Source organism: Aptenodytes forsteri, unplaced genomic scaffold (assembly GCF_000699145.1).
Source record: "Aptenodytes forsteri isolate BGI_AS27 unplaced genomic scaffold, ASM69914v1 Scaffold172, whole genome shotgun sequence".
Classification (NCBI taxonomy): Eukaryota; Metazoa; Chordata; class Aves; order Sphenisciformes; family Spheniscidae; genus Aptenodytes; species Aptenodytes forsteri.
In genome coordinates this window covers 9,636,895-9,645,719 of record NW_008795018.1, presented here as the reverse complement: position 1 = coordinate 9,645,719, position 8,825 = coordinate 9,636,895, and the positions used below count along the sequence as shown (strand labels likewise).

General features: G+C 41.8%; 1 protein-coding gene across 1 annotated transcript in view; it reads right to left on the bottom strand.

Moving 5' to 3' along the window:
* LOC103895922 (sterile alpha motif domain-containing protein 9-like) overlaps window positions 1-2,906 on the bottom strand; it is a 9,230-nt gene extending 6,324 nt beyond the window's left edge. Inside the window, exons 1-2 of the mRNA XM_009275662.1 lie at window positions 2,784-2,906; window positions 2,502-2,602 (exon numbers count right to left, since the gene is read on the bottom strand). The gene's annotated coding sequence lies outside the window, so the exon portion shown is untranslated. The remainder of the gene's footprint in view (window positions 1-2,501; window positions 2,603-2,783) is intronic.
* Between the last annotated feature and the right edge of the window lie 5,919 nt (window positions 2,907-8,825).

Genomic DNA, 8,825 nt, shown 5'->3' with positions numbered 1-8,825 from the left:
TATTATATTAATTATATTAATATATTATATATTATGTATATATATAATGTATATTGTAAGGTCTTCATAATATATTATTAATATATTAATATTATCAATTAGAATAATTAGAATTAGAATTTTATATCCTTATATTGTGGAGCCCAAAACTGCACCCAGTACTCGAGATGAGGCCACACCAATGCTGAGTATAGTGGGACAATCACTTCTTTTGACCAGTTCTCTATACTGTGCCTAATGCACCCCAGGATACAGTTGGCCCTTTTGGCCACCAGGGCACATTGTTGACTCTTATTGTGCTTAGCATCAACCAAAACCCCCAGATCCCGTTCTGCAGGGCTGCACTCCAGCCTCTTGTCCTCCAATCTATATGTACATCCAGGATTACACTGTCCCAGGTGCAGAATCGGCATTTGTCCTCATTAAATTTCATATGGTTGGTGACCAGGATACAGTTGGCCCTTTTGGCCACCAGGGCACATTGTTGACTCTTATTGTGCTTAGCATCAACCAAAACCCCCAGATCCCGTTCTGCAGGGCTGCACTCCAGCCTCTTGTCCTCCAATCTATATGTACATCCAGGATTACACTGTCCCAGGTGCAGAATCGGCATTTGTCCTCATTAAATTTCATATGGTTGGTGACTGCCCAGCACTCTAATCTATCAAGATCTCTCTGTAAGGCCTCTCAATCAATGGCTCCTCTTAATTTAGTATCATTGGCAAACTTGCTTAGTGTGCACTCAACTCCTGTGTCCAGGTCATTGATAAAAAACATTGAAGAGAACTGGCCCTAAAATTGAGCCTTGGAGAACACCACTAGTGACTGGCCAGCCAGATGTTACTCCATTTACTACAATGTTTTGAGTCCAACCCTTCAGCCAATTGTTCACCCATCATGTTGTGTACATGTCATAAATGGTTCTCATTAAGTTCCCAGTTTGATGAAGAAGAAAAATCAACCACACACAGAAATCCAACCTTTTTTTTACGCTTAGATGTGGTTAGGTACAGAATTTACTTGAATAACACTGCAAAAAGACATTGGGGTGGAAAGATACTGCTGTGATTACTTAGCTGTTGCTATTGCAAATGAAAAGAAAATCTTTTCCGGACTACCTTTTCAGTACCTTTTGTGTTCACTAAGGTTTCTCAAATTAAACAAAAGCAAGTAGTTCAGTAGCATTTGTGGAGATAAGTGATAGGAAGAAGAGCATCTTACAATCCACTCGGTCTTAGTAAATGTGGACCTTTTGCAAAAACTTTAAAGAAACATAATAAAATAATTGCCCTTAATAGTGTCTAATTTTACTTTATCTTCTCACTTCCTTTGGGAGAATTATATTCATCCATCTGAAATTTTAACTTTATGGAATTGCACCCAGTTGTTGCATTAGTGGTAATGGTCTCCTCCATGCACCTTTTCTTATTCGTAGCTGAGTGTTCCTGAGACAAAATGACTTCTTAGATTTTTTTCAGTGAAATTTTGTTTTCTGAAAGAAACACTTGGTTACCTAAGCCACCCTAGTGACATGGTTTCCTCAACCTGTTATTTGATTTCCTAAACTGTAAACTTTAATGAGAAGCAATAGTAAAGATTTCATATAGCTAGTGCGGGAAAACAGCTGTCCTACCTTTGGCCAAGCTGCCTCCTGGTTTAACAAATCAACCGTGAGAGCAGAGAAAAAAGTGGGGCTGCAGGCTACAGAAGCCTGCAGTTGCATTTTCTCTTAACAGACCCTCCCTTTTGCTCACAGAAAAAGAAAAACTAGTTTCTCGTTCTTTAAAATGCCACGATGGTAAGCACATATTGTCAAAAATTGAGGGTGCAGGGGGAAAGAAGCTCAATGTTTTTATTCTGTGACTGAAGTAGCTATCGTATTCCCCAGTAACTCCACCCAGGTATGTAAAAGCTGGGAAAAGAAACTGAAACTAAAGCACTTCTGCTTAGAGACAGTGTTCAACCCAGCAATGTAAAAGTATGATTCTAATTCCCGCCAAACTCATACTTTCTAATAGAGGTACAATTTTCTAATAGAGGTACAATTTACTCCTAACATGTACTCCAAACAAAGCAAACGTTTATGTCCTTAGAACAGTTAGTCCACGTTTCAGTGTTTGGACCCTCACTAACGAGATAAAGCTGCAGAATGGGATACTTTCATTTCCCAGACTTGATGCAGTGTTTCTATGTTTCATGTTACTGGCTAGTTAATGATTCTGGCCAACTGAAATACTTTAAAGATGTCCTTTTCCAACATGGAACAACTCTATCACATTATTTCTGCAAAATAATTTATCTGAGGACATATTCCTTGGGATTATTTCACTCTAATCTCATAACAACCACTTTTCATGTGCAGATGTTTAACAGATTCGGAAGAGTTTATTTTAGTAAATTATAGATCATCTTATACGTAAAATTAATGACTCAAGAAAAAAGAAATGGTATCAGGTCTTCATAAAATATTCCAGCCTAGAAGTAAATATGCGTGTACTTACTGTAACTGTTCTGTTCTGCAGGTTTTTTCCTATAGTTGTTCAATACATGTATTTTGTTCAAGCAGGAAACCCAACAGCTAAAATTCAGCTGAACTGCTCTTCTAAAGTATGAGAAAAAAAGCATAAAATTAGTTTATAAACTTCTAACAGAATTCTGGGGTCAGAAATAGTAGGAAGGAAAGAGCACCGATAGACACACGATCAGTTTTTCCCAGTGGCAAACACCCATCTCTAGAGGAGAGAAATGACAGTGCCTGCTAGAGAATATTTATTATTCCTTACCTTTTCCTTGCATGCTTCTAATTTACCCTTCCAACATGGTGTCTAAATGCTGTAGACTGGGCAAGTCAGAACGTGAGAGTTGCAGAGAAATAGGAGGAAATAGATGAAGGGTGCTTGGGAGGTTCTACTGCTCTCCTCCCCCTTTGCTTTCTCTTTTACCAACCAAGGTTGCTTCTGATTTGCCTCTTCCTAACTTCCTGTTTGGGAAATCATTATTGTCTTAGGAAATTAATGTAAGAATTCTGTTCTAGGATGCCTTTATTAGAACACTTACACAGCACTGTCTTGAGCTGTTATCCAGAAACTTCAGAAATTAGGAAACACTGTCTGAGCAATACTTAGCTAATAAAATGCAATTAATTAGACATATGGTCTTAAACCAGCAGAACTTTCCTGGAATGAGGGGGAAAAAGGGAAACAATACAAGAGATGCTTTTGAGAAATGTGAATATTCTTCCATATAGGCACTTTCAAATAATCAGGCTTACTGACTTGCTCCTCATCTTGGTTGCTTGATTTCCCACACTGCAAATACGTTAGTTTATTCCTGGTCTCCTTCTTTGGAGCAAACAACTAGTTTGATTTGAAGTGTAGCTTGGGTATAGTTCTGTGGATAGTTTACTCCAGAAATGTTTTCCCTTAGGCAGTGTGCTCATAGTACACTGTACTGTCCTCCAGCGCCCAGCGAACAACCTTTATGTTGTAATACCCTGCTATTGACTGCTTCTACTTCCAATGTTTCACAGTACTGACACCGATCTTGCAGTACCTTACTCCACTGACCATTGCCATTACCCTGTTTTTTCATCCTTTGCCCTTGCCTGTCTTGAATGACCATGATAAACAGCAGGCATCTGAGGAAGATAATGACAACCATTAAAACACATTTGTTTAGAAGGGTGGCAGCAAGAGTGCTCGCACTAGCAGTTGTGTGTCCAATCCTACAGATGAAGAGGTTGAAAATCCTTGTATTGGGTGTAAGGACCCACATTGGAGCAGTTCATGAAGGACTGCAGCCTGTGGGAAGAGCTCAAGCTGGGACAGGGGAAAAGTGTGAGGAGGAAGGAGCAGCAGAGAGGAACACCTATGGACTGACCAAACTGTTATGAACTGACTACAGTCCCCCATTCCCCATTCCCCTGCACCGCTTGGGGTGGCAGAGGGAGGAGGTGAAAGAGTTGGGAAAGAAGGAGTGAAGTTTAGCCTGGGAAAATGGAGTAGGGTGGGGGGAAGTTGTTTTAGTTTTTTTCATTGTTTCTCACCATCCAACTCTATTTCAATTGGCAATGAATTAAATTAATTTTTCCCAAGTTGGGTCTGTTTTGCCCATAATGGTAACTGGTAAGTTATCTACCTGTCTTTTTCTTGACCCGGGAGCTTCAGCATCTTATTTTTTCCCCTATCCTGCTGAGGAGGGGGAGTGAGAGGGTGGCTGGGTGGGCATCTGGCAGCCAGGCAAGGTCAACCCACCACAATCCTTCAGAATGATATCTGTTCTGAGAACAACTGGGTGAGGTCACCAGGGCACTGCAAGTTTTAGAAAGCAAACAGCATCTCCAGCCACCATAAAGCCAGCTGTGGAAAAGACAGCATCTCTTCCAGTTGTTGATGCTGATCATACTACTATTGCTTTCATTCCTTATACGCTTCCCTATGTACTTTAGCTATGTATATTTCTTAAGTCCTGGCATGCACTCGTCTGCTATTGCACAAATTCTTACCAGAAAAATTATATCACTACCTGTTGAATCCCTAATTGCTGCACTTTTCAGGAATGCATCCTCAGCAGATAGAATGGTATGGCTGTAGTTTAAACACTCCCATATATTCTCATGTCAAGGCCAAGGGATACAAACTCATACTTGATGTGATGCAATAAAAACATCACCTTTCCAGGCTGTGGTGCAGGTCTGACATTATTTTAAGCACTCTGGTATGAAAAATTGTAAGAAATAACAATACTGTCTTTGACTCAGCACGTGGGACTCAGAGAACACCAAGTGCCATGAAGTGCAGCGTCTGCTTTAGATGCTGCTGGTCCTGAGCACTGTGGATGTGAACCATTGCTGCACCCTTTTGCCTGGGGGAGAGTGACTGCTTTCTCTGGCAGGTGCCTTTGTTTATAGAGGCATAGCCTGCTTCCCTGGAGATCATTAAAGTTTTCTCCCTGTAGCTGTGTGTGCTTGCTGAGGCAGCTGGTTACTTCTCATTTGTAGGAATCCAAGCAATGCCCAAATTGAGCTGTTGCCCCAGAGGGGCTGTTGAGTTTCCCCAGCTTCATCCCAGTTTATAGGGTCACAGCTCTGCTGCCAGTTAGGGGGACTTGCCTGGTGTTCCAGGTTGCCTACCCCATGTTTGAGGCTGCTGGCTGGGAGGCTGTGCAGACAATATATCCTCATATTAACCAGATCATTGTTGGTGCACCTGGCTAGCCGTGTTTTCTCATCATTACCACTAGTCAGCTTCAATCCTAGTGGTCTTGTGAGACAGACTCCTCTTTAGCTGCTCTACTCTGTGCTTTGACTAAGTTGTTCATCCATTGTTCTCACAAGGTTTTGGGTTGGGTTCTTTTTTTTGGTGTTAGCTATTTCCATTAACCAGGTCTGCGGTTTTGGTATGTTACGTCTTGCCTATTTGGCCATCAGCAGCATCCCTTTCCCACAAGTTTTTTCCCTTCAGATGCCATCTGCAGACATTTAAGCATGAAGTTTGTTGATGTGGTTTTCCAGCACAAAATCAACTCTTCTAGAATGACTTCATTATTTACTAAAATAAAAATTCTTATTGTACATCAGGTCTTTCCCTGTAGTCTCATTATTCAGCAAAACTGAGTCAAAAATACTATCTTGTTTCTCAGTGACTGGTGTGGAAACTCACCACTGAAATCCTGTCCCCTGCTGCAACTCATAGGCTTTGTTCTCTAATGTATATTAGTAATTGCCATAATGATACCATTCCTTCTGCATTTTCTTTGCCTATTGAAATTAGAGATCACCGTTCATATCCAGTATGATCTGTAGATCAGACTGCCAGCAGTTCTCTAAAAGCTTCCAGAGTTATTTTGATTCCTGCTATTTCCTCTAATTTCTTTATATTTCTCAGATCATTATATGTACAATATTATTCTGCCATTTCAACCTTTACTCTGTCTTTTGACACCTATATTCCATGATTCTTACCTCACTGTATTTGTTACCTTAATAATTCCTCCTATCATGTTCTGCACCAACACTTGAAATAATCCAGCCAGCTCCTTGAGCTCTTATTAGTGAAAAAAAAATTTGCATGATCTTTTACAAAACTTGTTTCTTACTCCCTTTTTTAAAAATAAAAAAATTAAGCTCTTTTCTTTACTCTGTTCCCTAAGTTACTACTCACCCATTTCTTATGTTGTTTCTCCTTGCTGTCCTACTGATACCTACTAACATTTATCTGTTCCAGCATCTGCTTTATTTTTCAGGTATGGAGGTCACACAGAGGCCTCCAGAGCTTTTTCTTTTCAGGGGCAAATAACTTCTGTGTCTACTCTGGCAATAGCCTCTCAACTTTTCTGTAAAAAGACTTAGTAGTCACATAGGCCTGTATTTTCCTGATGCTGATGTGACTGGCCATCTCTCTCATCATTGCCTCTGTTTGTCCATCATCCTCCTTTCAGTTCTTTCTCAAAACTTCCTGCATGTTGTTCTCCTTCCTTCTAGGGTTGTGCTTCCTGAGGCTTCTCTTTAAAGAAGGGAAATGAAAATGAAATGACAAATGCCCATCAGAAACACCCACAAATACATATACAGTGATCACTGCATTGTATTCTTCATGTTTTTCTGCCTGCTGCCACTGGCCCACAGGAAGATGCATTCCGTGGCATTTACTTAAATTCTCAGTTGCTGAACAGGGCAAGTTGAGTGAACTGCAAATGATACTTTTCCCTGGGGATGAGTCTTGCAAGCACTGTATTGCTAATAGCAACCAGTCCAGAGACAGCAGGACCTGCTAGTCTTTTAGGAGCAGTAGGCAGGTCGGCATAGATAATTTCTGCGTAGTTCTTGGTTTATCAGCCAGCAGAACTGACGTTCAGATTGGGGTTCACACCAGCCTTGCTCGGTTGTGCACTCTGATGAGCTCACAGCCTGAGGGAATCTCTGCAGGCATAAGCCTGTATCTACATAACGTTAGTGCTTGTGTAAAGAGCAGCTGTACTCCTTTGATTATTGCAGGCCAGTTATCTGAGCCACTCTGTGGGTATTAGTTTCATTTTCTTAAATTGCTGGCTGTTTCCTGATTGTATGGCGTGGTACTGTGTTTCCCTGAGCTGTGTTGTATGAGCTGATGTGACAACCATTCCTTCCCTGTACCAACATTTCACAGATGGCTCTTAACCTGACATTCCCCAGCAGCTTGTGATCTCAGTGGGGTCTGAAGCAGTATCATCCTTCCCCCAGTTCTGGCCTCTTCTCTTGCACTGTATGATTGTGTGGTGAGCTGGTCCAAGGAACTGAAGCACTCTGTTATATGTCAGCTTAGTCTATGGACAGGTCAGATCTGGTCAGCTTTCTGTGAGGTTGCTTGAGCTCCTTACTAGCGTGGGCCAGACCATACCAGTGGAAGGAGTGGAAGGTGCTGTCAAATCACATACTTGTATGGACATGTGCATTTGCAGGCTACCAAAATCTACACAAACAACAGCTGAAATTGTTGTGCATATTCTTTTGTGTTCTGCAGTGTCAGTCAAAGTATGGGAAGGCTCTAACAGGTAGTTGTGAAATGGCTCTGATTGCTCCTATCTTGCCTTGTTTTTTGCTGTTATCTTTTGTAAGGTAACTGCCTGCTTAAAAGGCTTGGGCATTGTGATCTGAAACACTGCTGTTACCTGGTTAGCTGCCTCTCTAGGAAATACACAGCTTCTTTCCCACCCTCACAATTTCCCTCTTTGTTTATGCCTTTTGTTATAAAATTATGCATCACACCCCTTATTCATATTCCTTGTGGTAGAACTCATAAGTAGATGATATCCGTGACTGATGAGATTAGAGCAAAGACATTTCTTGAGTACTCCTTTTTTCTGGTTTCCTAAATAGGCATGGTTGACAACTGGCACTCTGTGTGCCCTTCCTATGCTGGTAGGCAGATGGAGATGGGTGCTGAAGCTCAGTAGTATTTTTGTGAAGATACACGCTGCTATGACTGCAGGTTGTGCAAACCTAACTGAATTAGCTAGCTTGAGTGCTGGTAGCAGTGCAGACAGGCAGCAAGGACCCTTGAGGGGCTGGACCCCAGCGTATGTTACTCAGGCTACCCCTGAGCTGTGTGGCCAGCACTAACACCCGTGTCTGAGGCATTTGGGGAGTCAGAGAATTGGAGGAAGCTGGGCTACCGGGTGTCTCGAGGGAACGAACCTGCAGACCTCTCAGAGGACCCAAGCTATTTGATCTAGAATAGAATAGAATAGACCAGAATAGAATATTTCAGTTGGAAGGGACCTACAACGATCATCTAGTCCAACTGCTTGACCAATTCAGGGCTGACCAAGTTAAAGCATGTTATTAAGGGCATTGTCCAAATGCCTCTTAAACACTGACAGGCTTGGGGCATCAGCCACCTCCTAGGAAGCCTGTTCCAGTGTTTGACCACCCTCTCTGTAAAGAAATGCTTCCTAATGTCCAGTCTAAACCTTCCCTGGCGCAGCTTTGAACCATTCCCACGTGTCCTATCGCTGGATACCAGGGAGAGGAGATTGGCACCTCCCTTTCCACTTCCCCTCCTCAGGAAGCTGTAGAGAGCAATGAGGTCACCCCTCAGCCTCCTTTTCTCCAAACTAGACAACCCCAAAGTCCTTAGCCGCTCCTCATAGGACATGCCTTCAGCCCTTTTACGGGCTTTGTTGCCCTCCTTTATATATTAAGTAGTTTTTTCCTTTTCCTTATCTTATTAGAGATGGAGAAAAAGTGATCACAGCCCCTTTTGTTAGAAGAACTTTTTCTACATACTAGAAGACTTATTTCATCGTTCTTGGTATCTTTTCCTACCAAGGTGAAACATTTTTTTAGT